Raw genomic sequence first — 24,365 nt, forward strand, 5'->3', positions numbered from 1 at the left:
TATAATTGGTTCAGATCAGTGAGATCTTACAACAGTTGTCCTTTTGTGTCTGATTTATTTCACTTAACATGATGTCCTCAAGGTTCATCCATGTTGTCGTGAGCTTCAGGACTCCATTCCTTCTTATTGGTGAATAGTAGTCCACCGTATGTATATACCACATTTTGTTTTTCCATTCATCTATTGAATGACACCTGGGTTGTTTCCATCTTTTCCATTCTGCAATGTCTAATTTAATTAATCTAAGCCCATGTAATTTTCAGCTCACATTTTGTAATTTTTATCTCTTGAATTTTAATTTTGGTGTTTATATTTAAAAAATATTCTATGCCTCCACTTAACTTTTAAACATATGGAAAACAGTTATACTAAGTTTTGAAATTTACTTCTCTGCTAAGTCAAACATATGCCTCAGTTTTTACTGATTGATTGTTACCCTCATAGTGTGTTGGATTTTCCTGTTCATTTGCCTCTGGTAATCCTTGACTGGATGCTGAATATTGTGAATTTTTCCTTTTTAGTAATAAAAATATTTTATTCTTATACTTGAGCTTTGGTCAGGCTCAAGATAATTTATTTGGAAACAGTTTCATCCTGTTGGATATTCCTTTAAGCATTTATACACAGGCTAATTAATTGAGACAAGAACTTCCTGAATGTTCCACCAAATATTCAGTCTTACATATGAGTCCAAAATCTGCTTTGTTGTTGTTGTTGTTGATGAGCAAGGATATTTATCACAGTGTAATTTTTGACAGCAAAAACCTCGAAAAACCTACATGCCCAACAATAGGGGAAGAATAAAATAAATTATGACACATTCATATAATATGCCCTTAAAGTATAATTAATATCATGTTCTTAAAGAATAATTAATGGCAGCAGATAATATTCACAATAAAATGTTGAGTGAAAGAAAGCAGGATATAAAGTCACCTATATACAAATGTCCACATTTTGTTTTTTAAAAGAAATATATACCTAGATAAGAGATCCATGGGTTGTAAATGCAAATGTCTTCAGGGAATAAGTAGATATGGCAGGTGAAATACACGACAGGGCTGTGGGGCCTGTGGTAAACCACATTACATGCTTCACTTAAAGGTGTTCAATTCATTTTTAAAATGCTGACCCAAAGCCTGTTGCAGAATGAAAGTACACCAGGGGTCTTGAGCTTGCAACTAACACTTAAATTCCAAAATATTCACAAAAGTCATCTGAGTTTGGGATTACCGCTAATTTTTTTTAATGCAATTGTTTTTTACTGTGAACTTTAATATATATCCCTAACACTGACAACTCTCAAAGTACAATTGAACAAGCAGTTAGAGAGCAAATTTCAAAGAATATCATGGGTCTGAGTTCCACAACTTCAGCTATTTCTATTATCATAAAAATAACATACATACACAAAGGTATTACCTATTGATGTACAGCTCAAGAAGCAGTTATGTAGGCCATTTCAAAAATTGTTACAGGTTACAGTTCCACAGTTTCAGTTCTTTCCTTATTATGAAATATAGGGTATTTACAGAAAGGTGAAGACTTTCAAAGTACAATTCAACGAGTAGCTATAGAGAAAATTTCAAAGAATGTTATAGGTTACAGTTCTGCCATGTCATTTACCTCCTTCCAGCTATTTCAACACCCCAGCATCTAAAAAATGTATATATTTATATAAAGTTTTAGTATTCATACACTTTGTTAAGTCTTATCTTGTTTGTTGCTACCCATTCCTATCACTATCTCTTTTTCCATTTTCAGTTGTGTCTAGACAGTGAGCACCCAAACTTGTTCGTATTGAAAGGGGGTATCGACAGTATGGGGATAAGGGCTGCATCTGATTGTAGTTGTTAAAGAGTCTGTTGCCTCTGGGTTTTAGGACTTGTCTGGCACAGGAATATTCTGGTGGATTTAAGTTTCTGAGAGATGAAACTTAGCTAGTGAATCTTTTATAGAATCTCAGGGAGGGACCTAGGTATTTGGGAACTACTTTTGGTAAGGGCATGGCATACTGTGGCCATTTGGGATGTCCAGCTGGAGCTTGTATAAGAGAGATCTCTAGAATAGCCTCTCTACTCTGTTTGGGATCTCTCAGCCACTGTGATCTCAGTTTGTTACCTCTGTTTTTCTCCCCTTTGGTCAAGTAGGCATATTCAATCTCTCGCTGCCAGGACCTGGTTCATTCCTATTTACAGTCCTAAGTTTCACAAGAGCAAGCCTCAAGTTGAGGGCCTGATTTATTAATTGGTGGGTTCCTAATTCCTTTTGATTGTTTCCATGGAGATGTGACTCACGCAACTTTGAGGATGCATGAGTCTAAATTCCATAGGGCAGGCAGCAAACTGGCAACTCCGATGAAAGTGTTTGATGATCTCCTCAGGAAATGCTTCACTGGTTAGCCAAAGCAGAAGTGAAGGTCCTTTCTCTTCTTCCCTTAAAAGTCTTCAACTGATGGGATTAAATCTAACCGATTGGATTATCTCATTGTGGAAGACATGCCCTTCATTGATATAATCAGTCACAGGTGCAGTCAATTGACTGATGATTTAATAAACCAGCCTTCTGGTTTATTAACCAACCACAAATGTCCTTGCAGTAATGGTTAGGCCAGTGCTTGCTTGACCAGACACCTAGACACCATCACCTGGCCAAGCTGACACATGACCCTAACCATCACAGATGTGGAATGAGAAGAGGGGCTCAGTCTGCCATCTTGTGTCCCTTCTACCTCATTTAAACTGATGACATACAAATTTGTCCTCATGGCTATAGAGACTTTCTTTGAGAATTCAAAGGCAAAATCATTGGAGAGTTACAGGTTACAGTTCCACAGTTTCAGTTCTTTGTGATCTAAAATTGGGGCGTGGAGTGGTTAAAGTAATAATTTGCACCATTTCTATTCAAGTCTAACTTTTTATGAGCCTACCTTGAATTGTATCTCCATTTGTATATGAAACATTTTGATAAGTTCACTACAGGCTCTTACTTGTATTAATAAAATTGTGCTGATAGCCAGCTATGATTTTTGGTGGTATATAGCTCCTTTTGTTGCTATACTTTATTGCAGTGATGCATTTCCTAGAAATATTTGCTCTTGATACCCCATATGGGATCTATTGAAATCACAGAATAAGGAATATAGAGAGAGAAATGTTTACAAAGCCATCTTTTCTCTAACAGAGGAGCACTAAGAAGTCATATTTTGTTCTGGAATGATACAGTCCAACAAGCAAATGACTATGTTGGTTTGATAGTGACGCAGTTCAGAATGATGTGTCACATAACATGCAGTCTCTGTTGGGTAACATTGCAGTTTATGTCTATTAGATAACATCATAATAATCCGAAAATATTTTGTGAACAGCTGCCATAGTTTTATGACTGGACTAAGGGACAGTTTTAGTATCTATTACTTCTGTGTACAAATAAAACTATTTTCTTTTTTGTCACACAGCCAAAGAGATTGTTCAGGTGATAGTCATCCTGGTGTTTGGCATGGACAGGAGATGTTTCTAAAGAGAGAGCTGCAGGTGTCATCTATAAATGCTCTAAAACATGTGGACCAGGCAGAGGAGATCACAGAGGCCAAGTCTGACTATGGTTTTGGGCCTATATCCACTCAAAAGTCAGCAAGCCTCCTCAATTTTTCCTCATTACAGCAGAAAAAATAATACTGGCTTCATCTCTTTCACGAGCCTTTTGTGAAGACAAGATATCATAATGTATATAAAACAATTTGAAAAATCAAAGCATTCTAATTTGTTTTGTGTTTAAGGGAGATAAAAGAACACATATTTCCCCCTTTCCTTTTCCCTTTTCCTTTTCTTCTCCCTTTTTAACTTTTTCTTCTTTTTTGAATTGTCTGAGGCATAGCCAAGGGTTTAACAAATGTCGCTTTGTGCTTGACACACTTTGAGGAGCATTACATGAACTCTTATTTAATTCTCCAAATAATCCATGAGATAATATTATTATGGAGTGTGATGGTTAGGTTCCTGTGTCAACTTGGCCAGGTGATGGTGCCCAGGTGTCTGGTCAAGCAAGCACTGGGCTAACCGTTACTGCAAGGACATTTGTGGCTAGTTAATAAACCAGAAGGCTGGTTTTTAAATCATCAGTCAACTGATTGCAGGCTGATTACCATCTACAATCTGAGGTAGTGTCTTCTGGGATAATCCAACCAGTTGGATTTGATCCAATCAGTTGAAGACTTTTAGGGAATTAGAGAGAACTTTCACTTCTTCTTCAGCCAGCCAGCCTCTCCTGGGGAGTTCGTTGAAGACCTTCATCAGAGTTGCCAGCTTGTGTCCTGTCCTATGAAATTTGGACTTGTGCATCCCCACAGTTGCATGAGATACTTTTATAAAATCTTATGTTTACAGATATCTCCTGTTGGTTCTGTTTCCTTGAGAAACCCGACTAACACATGTAGACTCAAAGATGTTAGGTAAGTTGTGCAAACTCTGAATCCACACATGCGGCAGTCAGGTTTCCAACCTGGTCTATCTGATTCCAGTCTATAGTCTTTGGTTACCCTTACTAATTAAAATGCTTCCTTTGCTTATGCAAAGTGGCAGGAATTTTTTTTTTTTTCATTTTAATTTTTCATTTTTATTGAGATTGTTCAGATGCCATACAATTATCCAAAGATCCAAAGTGTACAATCACTTGCCCCTGGGCACCCTCATACAGCTGTGCATCCATCACACTTAATTTTTGTTCAATTTTTAGAAACTTTTCATTACTCCAGACAAGAAATAAAGTGAAAGATGAAAAAAGAAAAAAAGAAAAGGAAACTCTAATCCTCCACTATCCCTAACCAACCCCCCTCAATTGTTGACTCGTAGTATTGATATAGTACATTTGTTACTGTTTATGAAAAAATGTTGAAATACTGCTAACTGTAGTATATAGTTTGTAATAGGTATATAGTTCTTCCCTATATGCCTCTCTATTATTAACTTCTAATTGTATTGTCATACATTTGTTCTGGTTCATGAAGTGATTTCTATTATTTGTACAGTTGATCATGGACATTGCCCACCATAGGATTCAGTTTTATACATTCCCATCTTTTGACCTCCAACTTTCCTTCTGGTGACATATATGACTCTGAGCTTCCCCTTTCCACCTCATTCACACACCATTTGGCGCTGTTAGTTATTCTCACATCTTGCTACCAACACCCCTGTTCATTTCCAAACATTTAAGTTCATCCTAATTGAACATTCTGCTCATACTAAGCAACCACTCCCCATTCTTAAGCCTTGTCCTATATCTTGGTACCTTATATTTCATGTCTATGAGTTTACATATTATGATTAGTTCCTATCAGTGAGACCCTGCAATAATTGTCCTAATGTATCTGGCTTATTTCACTCAGTATATTGCCCTCTAGGTTTTGTCATCAACCCTTTTTTTTTTAATATGGTTTTGTTCACTCACCATACATTCCATCCCAAGTAAATAATCGATGGTTCTCTGCATGGTCATACATTTATGTGTTCACCACCTTCACCACTATCTATATAAGAGCATCTACATTTCTTCCACAAGGCAGGAGGGAGAGTCAAAGAAGGTAGAGAGGCAAAAGAAAGGGGAAAAAAAATGACAGCTAGGAAGCAGCAAAAGGAAAAATAACCTTAAATCAAAGTAGAATAAAGAATCAGCAATAAGTGGCAGGAATTTTGAGTGGAGGTCTTAAAATGTTTTTAGTATTGGTAGAAAATTTTTCTGACGTGAAACCAATCATCATTAAGTCTGTCTGATAAAAAAAACTGATCTGGTAGATAAAGCCACTGTTTACCAACACACCCAACAGACAAAAATGAGAAGGATTTGCTAGTAAATTTTAGCAAAGCTGGAAAATGTTTAATCTGAACTGTCATTCAGAGAAATGAGAATTTGTTTACACAATTGTCCCTAAGTTGAAGGTAATTCACAAGTAGGAGTAAGTTCACTCAACTCTTTGGTTTAAAATGGGGATAGATAAAACACCATTTATTCAGTCATTGTTCTTTGTATATTGACTTCCACTAACTCAATCAAAAAGAGAATATGTTGGACAGGTGCTAAGTAGATCACAGAGTAACAAGCAATATAAAAGACCATGTTAAAAAGTGGAATTGGGGCACAGGAGCTGTTGACCAGGGTGTTTGGGAATGGGTATTCTCCAACCACTTTTCCTGCTTTGCATCATTGTGGCCAAGATGAAAAATCCTGGGAGGGAAGGCCGTGAGAGGAACGTTCTTCATGAATAACCTGTGGTGGGTCCTATGGATGCATTTAACTTGGAAATGTGAAAGCCCTTGATTAGGAATTCCATCAAGTCTGTCTGCTCACAGTGGGGGGATGTTTATTCTGTTTTTCTCCAAAAGGAAATCATGTGGTTTTAGGAAGAAGGCATGGCTTCTAAGCAGGTCTTCCTTTCCCAACCCCCGAATCTCCCAGCAAAAGGTCTATTACAATGCATTCTTTTAAGACTTTCTATTTCGAAATAAGTTTAGCCTCAAAAGCAGTTACAAAAACAATACAGAGAGTTCCCATGTACCCTTCACCCCATTCCCTTCAATGATAACATCTTGCATAACCATAGTACTGTACACTATTAAAATAAGGAAATTGACATTGGTAAAATCCTATTAGCTGAGCTATACACATTTTTTGGATTTGGGAATTTTTACATGCACTCTACAATAAGAATTTTTATATGTGAACAAGTATCTGTGTGTATAAATAAAGAGAATATAAATCATTTTGTAAGTCTGTTGTGTAAACAGATTTTTTTTTTACATATAGATATATGAGGATTATTTTTTCCCTGTAGTTTTATGTTGTTTCTATAACATGACTTAATGTCTACAAATATTCCACTCATAGAGGTATCAGGCCTATTTGTTTAAAACCCTACCAGGGATTTTTAAAAAGACAATGTTTCAATGTTATAAAAAGTACTGTGACATTTCTGTACATAAAATTTTCTAAGGTTCAAGGTTTTAGATACTGAACTAGCAGACATGACTGGCTCTCATCTTTCACCTCAAACTGGAGAAATAATTGAAGGAAAACAACAAGATCCAGAAGAAACTATGAAGATTGTTTAGAACCAGTGTGTGAGTGTGTATGTGTATCTTGTGTGTCTTGGAGGTAGTGGCTGTGGCCTGGGGCAGAGGCCTCACGAAGGGTGGTTGTAGGGTGATATAATAAACTTATTGCCTGGACCCACCTTAAATAAGATCTCTTCAAGTTGTTACTTCTGTTAGGGTGTGGCCCACCTCAATCAGAATGGGTCGTCATCTTAAGTCCTTATAAGCAAAATGAAATTCAGAAAGACAGAGAGAAAGCCCCTGGAAGCAAGAAGCTGAAGTTCAATGGAATCCAGAAAAGGGAGAGGCCCTGAGAGGCCATGATGTACCTGGCTATGTGACAGAAAAGCTAAGGACAAAGGATTTTTGGCAGCCAGCACAGAGTGACACAGTTTTCTGGGAGAAAGCATCACCATCACAATGCCTTAATATTGCACTTCTCCTGTCTTCCAGACTGCAAGCCAATACATTCTCATTGTTTACTACAACCCATTGCATGGCATTTGCTTTGGAAGCCAGGAAACTGGGACAATTACCCAGACTTAAAATTCTAGATAATATTAACATTAAGAGGGTTGATGAAGATGTGGGAGAAGGCCAAGGGATGTGAGATTACACTCAATTCTTGACTTCTTAGGAGGAAGATATGGACATAAAAGCTAAAAAAAGAAAGTGTTAAAAGAAACAGAGAAGTTGAATCAAATTGAAAGAGTAAAATCAGATGTTAGAAAGATGTATAAATATATCACTAATTACAATAACTGCAAATTGATTGAAATTTCCAATTGAAATGAAAATTTAGATTTTTAAAAATCTAAAATTTTAAAAATTAGATTTTTAAAAATCCAGATATATGCTTTTTATAAGATCATATCTAAAGCATAAAGACATACAAAAACAAAAAATAAAAGGATGGAAAAATTAGGCCAATATTAACCAAAGGAAAGCATGTGTAGCTATATTAATATCAGACAAAACACACTTGTTGATAAAACCCATTATTAGTAATAGAGAAAGTCAATACATAAGGTTAAAGTTTCAATTCACCAAGAAGATATAGCAATTCTAAACGTGTACACACACAATTAAAATGTCAAAATATATAAAGCAAAAATAGAGTCAGGCCTAATTATTGGAAAAGGAGAAATAAAACCACTATTATTTTAGATGATGTGTTCTTTTATGTACAAAACTATAAAGAACCTTCAGATAAACTATTAGAAATAATGGGAGTGATCAGCAAGTTGGCTGGATATATAATTAGTGTACAAAGTCAATTTCATTTCAATGCACTAGCAAAAAAGGACTGGGAAAAAAGGTACTATTTACAATAACATCAGAGAATATCAAGAACCTAAGAATAGCATAAAATGTGGAAAGATTTCTTCGGAAGAAGTGCAAAGCTTTATCAAGCGGTATTAAAGAAGATCTAAATAGAGTTGTACCATATTCATGCATACAAAGATTTACTATTTTCAGGGTGTCAGTATCAATTTTTTCCTTCATGGATTCTGCTTAGAAAAGTCCTCTTTTCCCTCAAGGTTACTGTTACTTTTCTTCTATTACAAGGTGTTAATAATAGGGGGGAATATGGGAAAAAATACATACAATGTAAACTATGGACTATAGTTATTAGTACTATTTTAATATTTTTTCATCAAAGGTACCACACTAATGCAAAGTGCCAACAATAAGGGGTATATGTAATTTTTACGTGATTTTTATGTAAACTTACAATTTCTCTAATAAAAAAAATAATAACTTAAAAAACATTATACTAAGTGGAAGAAACCAGACACAAAGTACTACATACTATTTGATTTCATCTATATAAAATGTAAATATAAATAAATCTATAGAGACAGAATTAGATTAGTGGTTACATAGGGCTGGGAAGGATGTAGGGATTGAGAGGTGACTGTGAAGGGGATGGGGTTTTTCTTTTTGGAATAATGAAAATGTTCTAAAATTGATTGTGGTGATGCATGTGCAACTCTGTGATTATACTAAAAGACACTGATTGTACACTTTGGATGGATTGTATGGTGTGTGAATATATCTCAATAAAACTGCTTTAATATAGATTTTTAAGAGCTCTTTATGTACAGAATATTAACTCTTTGCCCATCATTGTTACTATTTTGCAGGCTGTCCTCTTTAAGTACAGTTTTTTTGGCTGGCCCTAAGACTCGAAATTTAAGATCGTTACACACTACACACCTTTTTTACTAGCTTGCAATGTGTCTGCAGTTAGCACTCCCCCTCACTGTGAAAGGCACATTTGCCATCTTCTGGAAAAACTGCTGATGATGTTTGGGACAGTTATTATGTGCCTTCTTTCTGTAAACAACATATATCTGAAAACAGAAATGCCTCTCCAACCATGCCATCAAGCCTGGCCAAACTGTGTAAGCTTAAGTCCAAACAAAATATTTGGCTAATTGATTTTCTTTTGGTGTTTTTAAGGTTCTAACCAGTCAAGATAAATGAACACATAGCTTCAAAAAGCTTTAGACTCTCACTACTAAGCCTTTTGATTAGGAATTATATTCTCTAGCTTTGAACATATCTTCTGAAGAAGGTCCTTGTTAAATTTTTCTACTCTATCAAGTTTACTTCAGATTGGTCTAATATTTTAATTGTAGGAAAAGATGTAATCAGTTCAAGGCCTCGCATCCCAGGCTAACGTCATACAGGGCAGAAAGAGTTCTTGTGTGTTCCAGGTGATGCCAAGACACAAATGTGGGTATATGTGGGTGTAATGGTCGGTGTCTTCAAAGAATTGATCCAGAGTTCCTGCATTTTCAGAACTCCTACATTAATGAAGACAACCAATCTTACAATTAGGAGAATTTTTAGATTATAAACTGATGATAACCAAACTGTTCTTCAACCATATTAAACTAGTCTATATCTTGCACATAGGAAAAAATTTTTGTCTGCTGGTTTTCTTTAATTTTTCTTTGTCTTTTCAGGTAAGATTGTCACATATCTTCTTTAAAAAAAACCTCAGATTTTAGATACAGTTGTAAATAAGCTAATATTGTATGGGAATCTAAAAATGTTTTGAAATTATGCAGCAAAATATAGATGAATTTCAAATTTTAAGATCCCTGCATCACTGAAAGGGGGGAAATTAGTCAAGGTAAACATCATTTAAAGACATTAACCTTTAAAAATAAAGTTGTAGCTGTAGTAAATTACATGACTTTGACACATAATTTTAAATCTGTTGTGAGGTCAAATATTTTTGGCAACAATTCTATTCCATATTTGTTTACAATGTGCCTAATCTTCTAAGCAAAACTAGTTCTCTATGGAAAAATTATTCTTCAGTTTTACTGTCATGATAATATCATTGCATTGACATGGTTAACTGGAGTGAATGTACCATTTGAATTTAAGTTTTTGCTATTTATGAAATGTGTTGGGTGAAATTTTCTGCATCACTGATCAACTATTTGTGTTAATTTTTCAACCCCTGAATTTAAACATCATGTAATTTCCCCCCTTTTACCTTGAATTTGGAAATGCCGCAGAAGGGTTTAGTATGAGTTTAGAGGAGATGGAACATCATCAGTGTTATGTGTAAACCGACAGGTATTCAACTTTAAAATCTGGTTCACTGAACGTAAGATAGAATCATATACAACCGCTGCTTTTGTATGCAAAAAATGGTTGAATATTGACATTTTCATATCATTCAATCTAGCATCTTTCTCTTCTGAGGTTCTTGGCAAAAAATTTGTGATGACTAGAGTTGTTTGCTCTTTTCCCTTATCTTAAGCTCTATGTTTTCAAATACTTTTTTCATTGTTAAAGTAATACAGGCACATTTTTTTAAAAATTGGAAAATTTTAGAGGCTAGTTTTTTTTTTCTTCCACAGATTTATTTTTATGCTCTGTTCTGTCTCTCCAACTAGTAATCATCCAAGGCAGGTACCTTTTTGTATACTTCTTCATACTTTTCCATATCTCCTAAACATAGACACAGCCCACACCAGAGTCTCGAAGGCAGCAGGTGCCCAGTAAATATTTGTTGATGATCCTGATACCAGTATGATGAAAAATGCTAAAGGTAACATAAACTCTTGTCAATAAAATTGGGTTTCAGGTTAGGATGACCTTTTTAGTTTCACTAAATATTTTTTTTATGTCGATGAAATGGCTCACGAAAGTACTATTGATTCTACTATCCCTTCTCCCTCCTGTGTTTCTGAGCTTTGCATTTAAGACACATTTTATACACACTCACTCACACACAGACATACTGTGTGGCTGTCGGCTGTTTTGGTTGAAATTGTGCTCCTGATTCATAGAAGATCCTCAGTCTGCAGGAAACATTACCCTAAGGACTGCCTTTGTTTCATTGAGTCAGTAACACCACTTTAGTTTCCCCTCCATGTATAACTTAGGTTCCAATATTAAATATAATGATATGTGCTTTTAACATTGTCATTTAAAAAATAATAATTAAGCATCCACTGTGTGCTGGGAATTGTTCTGGGTGAATTACAGTTATGATTTCGTTTTATCCTCACACAATCCTGCATGAGGGAGTATTATTCTTGTTTTACAGATAAAGAAACTGAGGCTTGGAGAATTTTTGTGTTTAATTTTGATCACATACTAGCAAAGCAGCCAAGACTAGATTAAACCCAGGTTTTAAATATGCAAATAGTTTAAATAGTACGTAAGTGTATAGAAAAGCTGGACAGATATACTTGGAGATGGCCAGCCTAGAGCTAAGGGAAGCCCAAGGTGCAGGAAAAGAGAGAGATGCCCATGCAATCTCTGGTCAGTAGGGGAGGTGGTGACTTGTAAGCCCAGCTCATTCTTTTTTTTTTTTTTTTTATCATCATTTTATTGAGATATATTCACATACCACGCAGTCATACAAAACAAATTGTACTTTCGATTGTTTACAGTACCATTACATAGTTGTACATTCATCACCTAAATCAATCCCTGACACCTTCATTAGCACACACACAAAAATAACAAGAATAATAATTAGAGTGAAAAAGAGCAATTGAAGTAAAAAAGAACACTGGGTACCTTTGTCTGTTTGTTTCCTTCCCCTACTTTTCTACACATCCATCCATAAACTAGACAAAGTGGAGTTTGGTCCTTATGGCATTCCCAATCCCCTTGTCACCCCTCATAAGCTACATTTTTATACAACTGTCTTCGAGATTCATGGGTTCTGGGTTGTAGTTTGATAGTTTCAGGTATCCACCACCAGCTACCCCAATTCTTTAGAACCTAAAAAAGGTTGTCTAAAGTGTGCGTAAGAGTGCCCACCAGAGTGATCTCTCGGCTCGTTTTGGAATCTCTCTGCCACTGAAGCTTATTTCATTTCCTTTCACATCCCCCTTTTGGTCAAGAAGATGTTCTCCATCCCACGATGCCGGGTATACATTCCTCCCCGGGAGTCATATTCCACATTGCCAGGGAGATTCACTTCCCTGGGTGTCTGATCCCACGTAGGGGGGAGGGCAGTGATTTCACCTTTCAAGTTGGCTTAGCCAGAGAGAGAGGGCCACATCTGAGCAACAAAGAGGCATTCAGGAGGAGACTCTTAGGCACAAATACAGGGAGGCCTAGCCTCTCCTTTGCAGCAACCATCTTCCCAAGGGTAAAACTTATGGTAGAGGGCTCAACCCATCAAACCACCAGTCCCCTATGTCTGTGGTCATGTTAGCAACCATGGAGGTGGGGTAGGCGAATACACCTGCATTCTGCACAGGCTCCTCAAGGGGGCACTACATCTTTTTTTTTTTTTTTTCCTTGTTTGTCTATTTTCTTTTTTTTTTTTTAACTTTCCCTTCTTTTTTAAATCAACTGTATGAAAAAAAAAGTTAAAAAGAAAACAAACATACAATAAAAGAACATTTCAAAGAGACCATAACAAGGGAGTAAGAAAAAGACAACTAACCTAAGATAACTGCTTAACTTCCAACATGTTCCTACTTTACCCCAAGAAAGTTACATAATATAGCAACATTTCTGTGAACTTGTTCCTACTACATCCATCAGAAATTAACAGACCATAGTCATTTCTGGGCATCCCCAGAACGTTAAATAGCTTATCTGTTCTTCTTGGATTATTGTTCCCCCTTCCTTAATTGCTCTCTACTGCTAGTTCCCCTACATTCTACATTATAAACCATTTGTTTTACATTTTTCAAAGTTCACATTAGTGGTAGCATATAATATTTCTCTTTTTGTGCCTGGCTTATTTCGCTCAGCATTATGTCTTCAAGGTTCATCCATGTTGTCATATGTTTCACGGGATCATTCCTTCTTACTGCCGCGTAGTATTCCATCATGTGTATATACCACATTTTATTTATCCACTCATCTGTTGAAGGACATTTGGGTTGTTTCCATCTCTTGGCAATTGTGAATAATGCTGCTATGAACATTGGCGTGCAGGTATCTGTTCGTGTCACTGCTTTCCGATCTTCCGGGTATATACCGAGAAGTGCAATCGCTGGATCGAATGGTAGCTCTATATCTAGTTTTCTAAGGAACTGCCAGACTGACTTCCAGAGTGGCTGAACCATTATACAGTCCCACCAACAGTGAATAAGAGTTCCAATTTCTCCACATCCCCTCCAGCATTTGTAGTTTCCTGTTTGTTTAATGGCAGCCATTCTAACCGGTGTTAGATGGTATCTCATTGTGGTCTTAATTTGCATCTCTCTAATAGCTAGTGAAGCTGAACATTTTTTCATGTGTTTCTTGGCCATTTGTATTTCCTCTTCAGAGAACTGTCTTTTCATATCTTTTGCCCATTTTATAATTGGGCTGTCTGTACTATTGTCATTGAGTTGTAGGATTTCTTTGTATATGCAAGATATCAGTCTTTTGTCAGATACATGGTTTCCAAAAATTTTTTCCCATTGAGTTGGCTGCCTCTTTACCTTTTTGAGAAATTCCTTTGAGGTGCAGAAACTTCTAAGCTTGAGGAGTTCCCATTTATCTATTTTCTCTTTTGTTGCTTGTGCTTTGGGTGTAAAGTCTAGGAAGTGGCCTCCTAATACAAGGTCTTGAAGATGTTTTCCTACATTATCTTCTAGGAGTTTTATGGTACTTTCTTTTATATTGAGATCTTTGGTCCATTTTGAGTTAATTTTTGTGTAGGGGGGTGAGGTAGGGGTCCTCTTTCATTCTTTTGGATATGGATATCCAACTCTCCCAGCCCCATTTGTTGAAAAGACCATTATGGCTCAGTTCGGTGACTTTGGGGGCCTTCTCAAAGATCAGTCGGCCATAGATCTGAGGGTCTATCTCCGAATTCTCAACTCGATTCCATTGATCTATATGTCTATCTTTGTGCCAGTACCATGCTGTTTTGGCAACTGTGGCTTTATAATAAGCTTCAAAGTCAGGGAGTGTAAGTCCTCCCACTTCGTTTTTCTTTTTTAGAGTGTCTTTAGCAATTCGAGGCATCTTCCCTTTCCAAATAAATTTGATAACTAGCTTTTCCAAGTCTGCAAAGTAGGTTGTTGGAATTTTGATTGGGATTGCATTGAATCTGTAGATGAGTTTGGGTAGAATTGACATCTTAATGACATTTAGCCTTCCTATCCATGAACATGGAATATTTTTCCATCTTTTAAGGTCCCCTTCTATTTCTTTTAGTAGAGTTATGTAGTTTTCTTTGTATAGGTCTTTTACATCTTTGGTTAAGTTTATTCCTAGGTACTTGATTTTTTTAGTTGCTATTGAAAATGGTATCTTTTTCTTGAGTGTCTCTTCAGTTTGTTCATTTCTAGCATATAGAAACATTACTGACTTATGTGCATTAATCTTGTATCCCGCTACTTTGCTAAATTTGTTTATTAGCTCTAGTAGGTGTATCGTTGATTTCTCAGGGTTTTCTAGATATAAGATCATATCATCTGCAAACAATGACAGTTTTACTTCTTCTTTTCCAATTTGGATGCCTTTTATTTCTTTGTCTTGCCGGATTGCCCTGGCTAGCACTTCCAGCACAATGTTGAATAACAGTGGTGACAGCGGGCATCCTTGTCTTGTTCCTGATCTTAGAGGGAAGGCTTTCAGTCTCTCACCATTGAGTACTATGCTGGCTGTGGGTTTTTCATATATGCTCTTTATCATGTTGAGGAAGTTTCCTTCACTTCCTACCTTTTGAAGTGTTTTTATCAAAAAGGGATGTTGGATTTTGTCAAATGCTTTTTCAGCATCTATTGAGATGATCAATTGATTTTTCCCTTTCGAGTTTTTAATGTGTTGTAATACATTGATTGTTTTTCTTATGTTGAACCATCCTTGCATGCCTGGAATGAACCCCACTTGGTCATGGTGTATGATTTTTTTAATGTGTCTTTGGATTCGATTTGCAAGTATTTTGTTGAGGATTTTTGCATCTATATTCATTAGGGAGATTGGCCGGTAGTTTTCCTTTTTTGTAGCATGTTTGCCTGGTTTTGGTATTAGATTGATGTTAGCTTCGTAAAATGGCTTAGGTAGTGTTCCATTTGTTTCAATGTTTTGAAAGAGTTTGAGTAAGATTGGTGTCAGTTCTTTCTGGAAAGTTTGGTAGAATTCCCCTGTGAAGCCATCTGGCCCTGGGCATTTATTTGTGGGAAGATTTTTGATGACTGATTGGATCTCTTTGCTTGTGATGGGTTGGTTGAGGTCTTCTATTTCTTCTCTGGTCAGTCTAGGTTGTTCATATGTTTCCAGGAAATTGTCCATTTCTTCTACATTATCCAGTTTGTTGCCATACAGTTGTTCATAATATCCTCTTATAATTTTTTTAATTTCTTCAGGATCTGCAGTTATGTCACCTTTTTCATTCATTATTTTGTTTATATGGGTCTTCTCTCTTTTTGATTTTGTCAGTCTAGCTAGGGGCTTGTCAATCTTGTTGATCTTCTCAAAGAACCAACTTTTGGTGATATTTATCCTCTCTATTGTTTTTTGTTCTCTATGTCATTTATTTCTGCTTTAATCCTTGTTATTTCTTTTCTTGCACTTGGTTTAGGATTGGTTTGCTGTTCATTTTCTAGCTTCTTCAGTTGATCCATTAGTTCTTTGATTTTGGCTCTTTCTTCCTTTTTAATATATGCGTTTAGTGCTATAAATTTCCCCCTTAGCACTGCTTTTGCTGCATCCCATAGGTTTTGGTATGTTGTGTTCTCATTTTCATTCGTCTCTATATATTTAGCAATTTCTCTTGCTATTTCTTCGTTAACCCACTGATTGTTTAGGAGTGTGTTGTTTAACCTCCAGGTATTTGTGAATTTTCTAAGTCTCTGATGGTAATTGACTTCTAATTGTATTCCATTGTGGTCAGAGAATGTGCTTTGAATAATTTCAATCTTTTTAAATTTATTGAGGCTTGTTTTATGTCCCAGCATATGATCTATTCTGGAGAAAGTTCCGTGAGCACTAGAAAAGTATGTGTATCCTGGTGATTTGGGATGTAGTGTCCTGTATATGTCTGTTAAATCTAATTCATTTATCAGATTGTTTAGGTTTTCAATTTCCTTATTGGTCTTCTGTCTGGTTGATCTATCTATAGGAGAGAGTGATGTGTTGAAGTCTCCCACAATTATTGTGGAAACATCAATTGCTTCCTTTAGTTTTGCCAGTGTTTCTCTCATGTATTTTGTGGCACCTTGATTGGGTGCATAGACATTTACGATTGTTATTTCTTCTTGCTGAATTGCCCCTTTTATTAGTATGTAGTGGCCTTCTTTGTCTCTCAAAACATCCCTGCATTTGAAGTCTATTTTATCTGAGATTAATATTGCTACACCTGCTTTCTTTTGGCTGTAGCTTGCATGAAATATTTTTTTCCATCCTTTCACTTTCAGTTTCTTTGTGTCCCTGTGTCTAAGATGAGTCTCTTGTATGCAACATATTGATGGTTCATTTTTTTTGATCCATTCTGCGAATCTATATCTTTTAATTGGGGAGTTTAATCCATTTACATTCAACGTTATAACCGTGAAGGCATTTCTTCAATCAGCCATCTTATCCTTTGGTTTATGTTTGTCATATTTTTCCCCTCTGTCTATTAATATCCTTTATTGTACCCATACCGAATCTCTTTAGTACTGAACCTTTCTCCAAGTCTCTCTGTCCTTTCTTTGTTTCTCTGTCTGTAGGGCTCCCTTTAGTATCTCCAGTAGGGCAGGTCTCTTGTTAGCAAATTCTCTCAGCATTTGTTTGTCTGTGAAAAATTTAAGCTCTCCCTCAAATTTGAAGGAGAGCTTTGCTGGATAAAGTATTCTTGGCTGGAAATTTTTCTCACTCAGAATTTTAAATATATCGTGCCACTGCCTTCTCGCCTCCATGGTGGCTGCTGAGTAGTCACTACTTAGTCTTATGCTGTTTCGTTTGTATGCGGTGAATTGCTTTTCTCTTGCTGCTTTCAGAACTTGCTCCTTCTCTTCTGTGTTTGACAGTGTGATCAGTATATGTCTCGGAGTGGGTTTATTTGGATTTATTCTATTTGGGGTTCGCTGAGCATTTATGATTTGTGTATTTATGTTGTTTAGAAGATTTGGGAAGTTTTCCCCAACAATTTCTTTGAATACTCTTCCTAGACCTTTACCCTTTTCTTCCCCTTCTGGGACACCAATGAGTCTTATATTTGGACGTTTCATATTATCTATCATATCCCTGAGGTCCATTTCGATTTTTTCAATTTTTTCCCCATTCTTTGTTTTATGCTTTCATTTTCCATTCTGTCATCTTCCAGGTCACTGATTCGTTGTTCAACTTCCTCTAGTCTTGTACTATGAGTGTCCAGAATCTTTTTAATTTGGTCAACAGTTTCTTTAATTTCCATAAGATCATCCATTTTTTTATTTAGTCTTGCAATGTCTTCTTTATGCTCTTCTAGGGTCTTCTTGATTTCCTTTGTATCCCGTACTATGGTCTCATTGTTCATCTTTAGTTCTTTGAGTAGCTGCTCTAGGTGCTGTGTCTCTTCTGGTCTTTTGATTTGGGTGCTTGGGCTTGGGTTATCCATATCATCTGGTTTTTTCATATGCTTTATAATTTTCTGTTGTTTTTGGCCTTGTGGCATTTGCTGAACTTGATAGGGTTCTTTTAGGATTTGTAGACCAATTGAAGTCCTTATCTCTAATTTATCAGATCTACAGCTTTGTGGAGTACACTTTCTCTGACTAACCAGCAGGTGGCGTCCACGAGCCACCTGTTCTCCACAAGCCAGTTCTCCCCTGCTTAGCCTTTTTGGTGAGTGGGGGAGTGAGTCTTGTGGGGTCCAATTGGTGTACCAAGCTTGTGTGTGTATTTGGTGTTGCCTGCCCTGTATATGGGGCGTGTTTCTGGGCAGTCAGGGAGGGGGAGTGGCCCTAACAATCAAATCTCCCTGGTGATCCTAGAGTTTTAAAGCTGCTGCAATAGTCTAATCCTTCAGTTCAGTCCTGCCACAGTTGTCTCTGCCACTGACCCACAAGTCCTTGGTATTGGCGTATGGCTCCTGAGACTTGCAAGTGGGCCCCTCTTCCAGGCTGTGCACCCCGGGTCCTCTGTTGAGGGATGACTGTGCTATGTCACAGGTGAGTGCCCCCCCAGGGTGGTTCTGGGCTGCTGGGCTGTGTATGGAGGCTCCCAGTCTGCTGAAATGATGGCTGAATGGGGCTTTGTTAATTCACACTGCTCCACCTTCCCAACTCTGGGACAATCAGCTGAGGTTGCAGGGAAGGCTAATGTCCACGCCCAGTTTTGTGGTGTGTGCCTGTTATTTAAAGCACTTACGTCACACTGGGTTGTCTGGGGCAGCTCTGGGGTATGGGGCTGGTGATGGGCAGGAGTGTTTCCTGTCCACCAGGATGATGGCTGTGAGTGGACACCCCCCTTTTCTTGGGAAGTTGTGGTGTTTAGTGAATTTTCTCAGCCACTGGATTATTGCTTTTTGTCTCAGAGCTCTCTTAGTTCTGCTCTTGACTTGACCTGCCCAAATTGCAAGTCTTTGAAGCTTTCTGTATTGGGCTTCTTAGAGTAATTGTTTTAGAAAAAGAAAAAAGGATTAAAAAAAAAAAAAAAGGGCCCTCCTCAGAGATCTAATGGGTTATTGAAATGCTAATAGACAAAGCAACCAGGGGCATTAAGGAAAGGTCCACAGGGCAGAGAGATCAGCTTTTCTTCGGGATTTGCATATGAGCTTCAGGGCCTGAGCTCTGCCCTTCCCCTTTCTATGTTCACCAGAACTCCAAAAATCCTCCGCTTTTATTTTGGAGTTTTTAGTGTTGTTTTTTTTCTATGCCTGTCTCCTCTCTGCTGGGCTGGCTGCTCTCAGATTCTCTGGTGTCTGGTCTCAGTCTATCTATGGTTGGAGTTTGGATCAGTAGAATGAGTTTCCGATAAGGGCTGCCACTGCAGTTCTCCCTTCTCCTTCCCGGAGCTGACAGCCCCTCCTCCCACGGGACTGAGCCTGGCAGGGAGGGGCGCGGGTCCCCTGGCCGCAAAAACTTACAGATTTCGCTGATCTCAGCAGTTCCACGTTTTCATGAGTGTTGTATGAAGTATGCCCAAAGTCAGATTGCTCTGTGGTGTCCAGTCCACGCAGTTCCTGGCTTTCTACCTACTTTCCTGGAGGGGTAACTAAAACATACAGCTCACCAGTCTGCCATCTTGCCCCGCCTCTGGTTTGCATTTTAAAAGAAACAGTTTCCTCATGATTTGCCTCAAGTACTGGTAGAAATGCTTATAAGAAGTAGCTAATAAAAACCAAGAGAAGCACATTCAAATACTGATTTACTTTGGTAGCAAATGGTCATTCTCTGAAGACTAATGAAAGTAGACAGACCCATTAAAGTAAATGGGCTATTTCAAATATTCAACAGTTTACATAAAATTTTAAAAAGTTATTTTTAAAGAGCTAAGCATCTGTATCCACTGATATCAATGCAATACCTAGTTTATGATGGTTTGAAAGAAAATGAATGTCCATAAGGTTAAACAGCTGTATTTTAATTTTATTGAAATTTACCTTCAGTCAACAGTCCAGTAAGATTCTTCCTATAATACAATACTTCCTCTCTATAAGGTTATTACTGGCACCAGGCAGTTTAGGTAATGAGAGAGTCAAAAGAGCAATTGCTTGCATTTTGAACCAGGTTAAATAGAAAATAACATTTTGCCTTCCTCTTAGTGTGCTAAAAAAATTGCAATTCTTAAAAAGTTACCATTTCTGATTGCTTTATTACATGTAATATTTGGAAACTAATCATATGAAACTACAAAATTAGCAAAGGTTTTGAAATCTGTATATAAAATATAAATTACCTGTACTTTCAAACTCTTATTTATTAGTTATCACTCAATCTTAAAAAAAAAAAAAATAGGTAGCTCCAAAGATAGTCTTACACCATTCTTAAAAAGGAATTGATTCCGTTTAACTTTACCCCCAACCCAACCCCCAATCTTAAAACTCATCATTTAATTGTCTTGGTCCTGGATAGTTCCAAGACGAGATTTTATATTTTTCTCCCATGGTCTCTGGTTATCAGAAAATCCATGTTTTTCTTAGTTGAAGGAGTCTGGTCCTGCTGATGTTGGTGTTTCCCTTTCAATATCCTTCCATCCTCAACTTTGCTTCTGGAAGCTTTTCCTCTGGCTCACTCCCTTTACCTTTATTAAAAGCTGCTGCTACTGCAAGGGTTTTTGTAGCATGAGTTACCATTTCTTTAGGCTTACTTGATCCAAGTTTGAAGGATACGGCAATGCGTTCTTTATAATTTCATTACATAAGGCAAGTCGAACCTTGGAAATCTTCATAGGCTTTGTTGGGAGGTCTCTAGCTGCTTCTTCAGCACTGCAACTAGAACTTTCCCCTCCATTATTGAAAGAAACAGTCTTAATTTTCATAGGTTTTTCTGCTTCTTCTTCTGGTCCTGGTGAAGTTGAAACAGCTTACCAGGATAAGCTACTTTTACCGAGCAAATTTACGGAGTAGCAACTTCAGAAAGCATCATTATAAGGAAGATAACACTGTAGCTGTCGCCTACTGACCCAACAGTCTCTTCCACTATTGGTTAGCTATAGAGCAGGAACTGAGACTGGGTGAATGTGGAGGAGGTTTCCATGATTTAACTCCCATGGTTCCAGCTCACTGTGGCCTCGCGGGCTTCTCATTTCCCGCCTTCCCATCCGCCATTTTCCCCACAGCAGCCTTCCCTGCAGCCACGTCCTGTGAGGATTTTAATAGTGAAAAAATTTGAATAGTTAGCTGTTAAAATGATTTTATAGATTTATATTTATTGACATAGAAAGATGTTCATTATATATAGTAAAGTGAAAAAAGCAAATTATCTAACTTATTACAGCCTGTTTTTGTAGAAAGATATGCTTAATGTATAAATAAAAGGTCTGAAAAATATACATGGAAGCATATCTCTTGGTGGTAGTTTTATTGGAATTTAAACTTCATAGCTTTTTTGTATCTGTGGCTTAAGAAAATCTCTAACAGATTTTTTTTTGTGAAAAAATTATAAGAATTACTGTTTTTTTATTTAAAAAAACATGACAACACAAAAATATTAAGAATTAGCTTGTTTGTTGTATGACTTTAAGGGGTCCTTCTGGGGATGTTGAGTTATTTTTCAAATTTGATCTTATTTTTTTCACCTCACCTTTATTTGGTAAAGACTCTATCTCAAGATAAGTAACCAAGTAGAAAAATAGGCAAAAGACCTGAAAGGGCATTTTACTGAAGAGGAGCACAAGTGTCCAACTGAAGTATGAAAAGATGCTCATCCTTCTTAGTACTCAGAAAAGGGCTTATTGAAACCATGATGAGAAACCATTTCATACCCACCGAGATATCAAGGATTAAATGTGCATATGAGCAGCAGAGCAATGGCAATTCTCATTTAAATTGGCACATTTTGGAGAGCTATATGGCATCTCATAGTTCAGTTGAATACGTGCGTACCCTATGACCCAGTAATTATCCTGAGGTGTGCACCCTAGAGGAATTTTTATTTACGTAACCCAGAAGAAATACATAAAAAATTCTTAGCATCAATTGCTTTAAAAAAATGGAAATTGCCCACATATACATCTGAAATACAAGATAGGAATGAATTGTGGCCACATGATGGTCACTATACAATGCGGAAATGAACAAGGCACAGTTCCACAGATTACCATATGCACACATCAAATGCCGGGTGAGCAAAGCAAGTCGTGGAAGAAAACAACCAGTAGGACTCCATTTTGAAATTTTCAAATTTCAAAAATTTGAAAGCAGGCAGGAGCAAACAATACTTTGTTTAGAAATACATACATCGGTGAAAAAAATCATAAAGAAAAAGAAGGAAAGGATTAAAAGTAAAATTCTGGGTAGCGGGTCAGGGGGAAGACAGGGTACTGCGATGGAGAACAAAAAATAGGGTTCATGTATTTTTGGAAATGTTTCAGTTCTGTAGTTGGCAGGGACTGCGTTTGGGTGTTCTTTCTCCTCTTGTTATTTTTTTAAAAATACATATGTATTAAGTAGACTCTTTTATATGTCTGTTTCACAACAGATATTTAAAAATGCAATTGAGAGGGATATCACACATGCACACACACACACACACACACGCACAAACGCACATAAGCCCCAATATGCTATCACATTTCTAAATATCTCTCGTTTTTTATATGGTTAGATTTACATCCTTCCTGGACTAACCAGGAGGACAATGGTTTTAAACCTCAGCCATATATATTGTTCTAGTTTGCTAATGCTGTGGAATGCAAAACACCAGAGATGGTTTGGCTTTTATAAAAGGGGGTTTATTTGGCTACACAGTTACAGTCTTAAGGCCATAAAGTGTCCAAGGTAACACATCAGTAATCGAGTACCTTCACTGGAGGATGGCCAATGGCGTCTGGAAAACCTCTGTTAGCTGGGAAGGCACGTGGCTGGTGTCTGCTCCAAAGTTCTGGCTTCAAAATGGCTTTTTCCCAGGACGTTCCTCTCTAGCAAGCTTGCTCCTCTTCAAAACATCACTCACAGCTACACTGAGTTCCTTCTTTTTGAGTCAGCTCATTTATATGGCTCCACTGATCAAGGCCCACCCTGAAAGGGTGGGGCCATGCCTCCATGGGAATATCTCATCAGAGTCATCACCCACAGCTGGGTGGGGCACATTCCAAGCAAATCTATTCAGCACCAAAACATCTGCCCCACAAGACTACGTCAATGATAATGGCATTTGGGGGACACAATACATTCAAACTGGCACATATATATTTAAAATACATACTGATGCTCAGGCTCCATCCTAGACATTTTGATTTCATTGATTTGGTGTGGGGCCCAGGCATCAGCATTTTTAACAAAAACATCTAAGCTCAATTCTAATGTGCAGTTAACATTTACCAATACTGGTTTTACTTTTTAACTGCTAGTACAATAGGTACTAAGCAAAATGGGGTGGAGTGTCAAAAGTAGTAACATAACTAAAATAGCTTGGTATTTTATATTCTTTTAAAAGCACCAACATAGACTCCATAGGAAAACCCAGAACTTTCTTGCACTTCCTTACAAAGATTCTGCAGCTTAGTATGGTTTCTGTTTTGAAGCAAGTAGGCAGGGGCTTAGGGTTGGAAGCAGAGAGCTGTGGTATAAGGTCACGCCTTTCAACAGGATGTCCAGGTGAGAGGTAAGTGGAGACCAAAGTCCAGTGGAGACCAGCTCCCCAAGTGTGTCTCCCAGGAAGGGGTTGGGCCCTGTGGGAAGAAGGAGTCAAGTACATTTTCCTAATTAGCACAAAGGTTCCATAAGTGGGCACCATGATTCCATGAGCCCAATGATCATTTGGTGCTTAAGACAGCTGAATGTCACAAAATGTTTTTCCAAACACACACAAATATGCAAAATAGTTATGGGCACCACTTATATAGTATGGGCACAAACCATTTCGAAGAGATGCCAGCCAGTGGCACACAAGAAGGAGCTCATGTGTCTCCCACCCACCCCATATACCACCTGGCCCAGTGATAGGCCTTTGGTTGTTGGAAGGAGTGAAATGAGAGGAGGCAGTCCTGGGGGAAGGGCCAAGGCAGCTGGGGTGGCGCGGGAGGGAAAGTGAGGGTGGTGCTATTTCATTAGTTTTACAACCGAGATGCCCTGTACAAGGTAGGTATTAGCTCTGCCTGCTACCCATCACAGAATCCAAGTCTCAGGACTTCTTTCTCCATTTCTTTAGCTGCCAGCACATAGTTCATGGATGACAGTAAAGCTTTACTTTAATACTCATGGTTAATTTGTGT

General features: G+C 37.5%; 1 pseudogene; it reads right to left on the reverse strand.

Annotated features, from left to right (window-relative positions):
* Window positions 1-20,540: 20,540 nt before the first annotated feature.
* LOC119515006 lies at window positions 20,541-21,258 on the reverse strand (annotated as a pseudogene).
* Window positions 21,259-24,365: the final 3,107 nt, after the last annotated feature.

The sequence above is a fragment of the Choloepus didactylus genome, chromosome 2, assembly GCF_015220235.1.
Source record: "Choloepus didactylus isolate mChoDid1 chromosome 2, mChoDid1.pri, whole genome shotgun sequence".
In the NCBI taxonomy this organism is placed as follows: domain Eukaryota; kingdom Metazoa; phylum Chordata; class Mammalia; order Pilosa; family Megalonychidae; genus Choloepus; species Choloepus didactylus.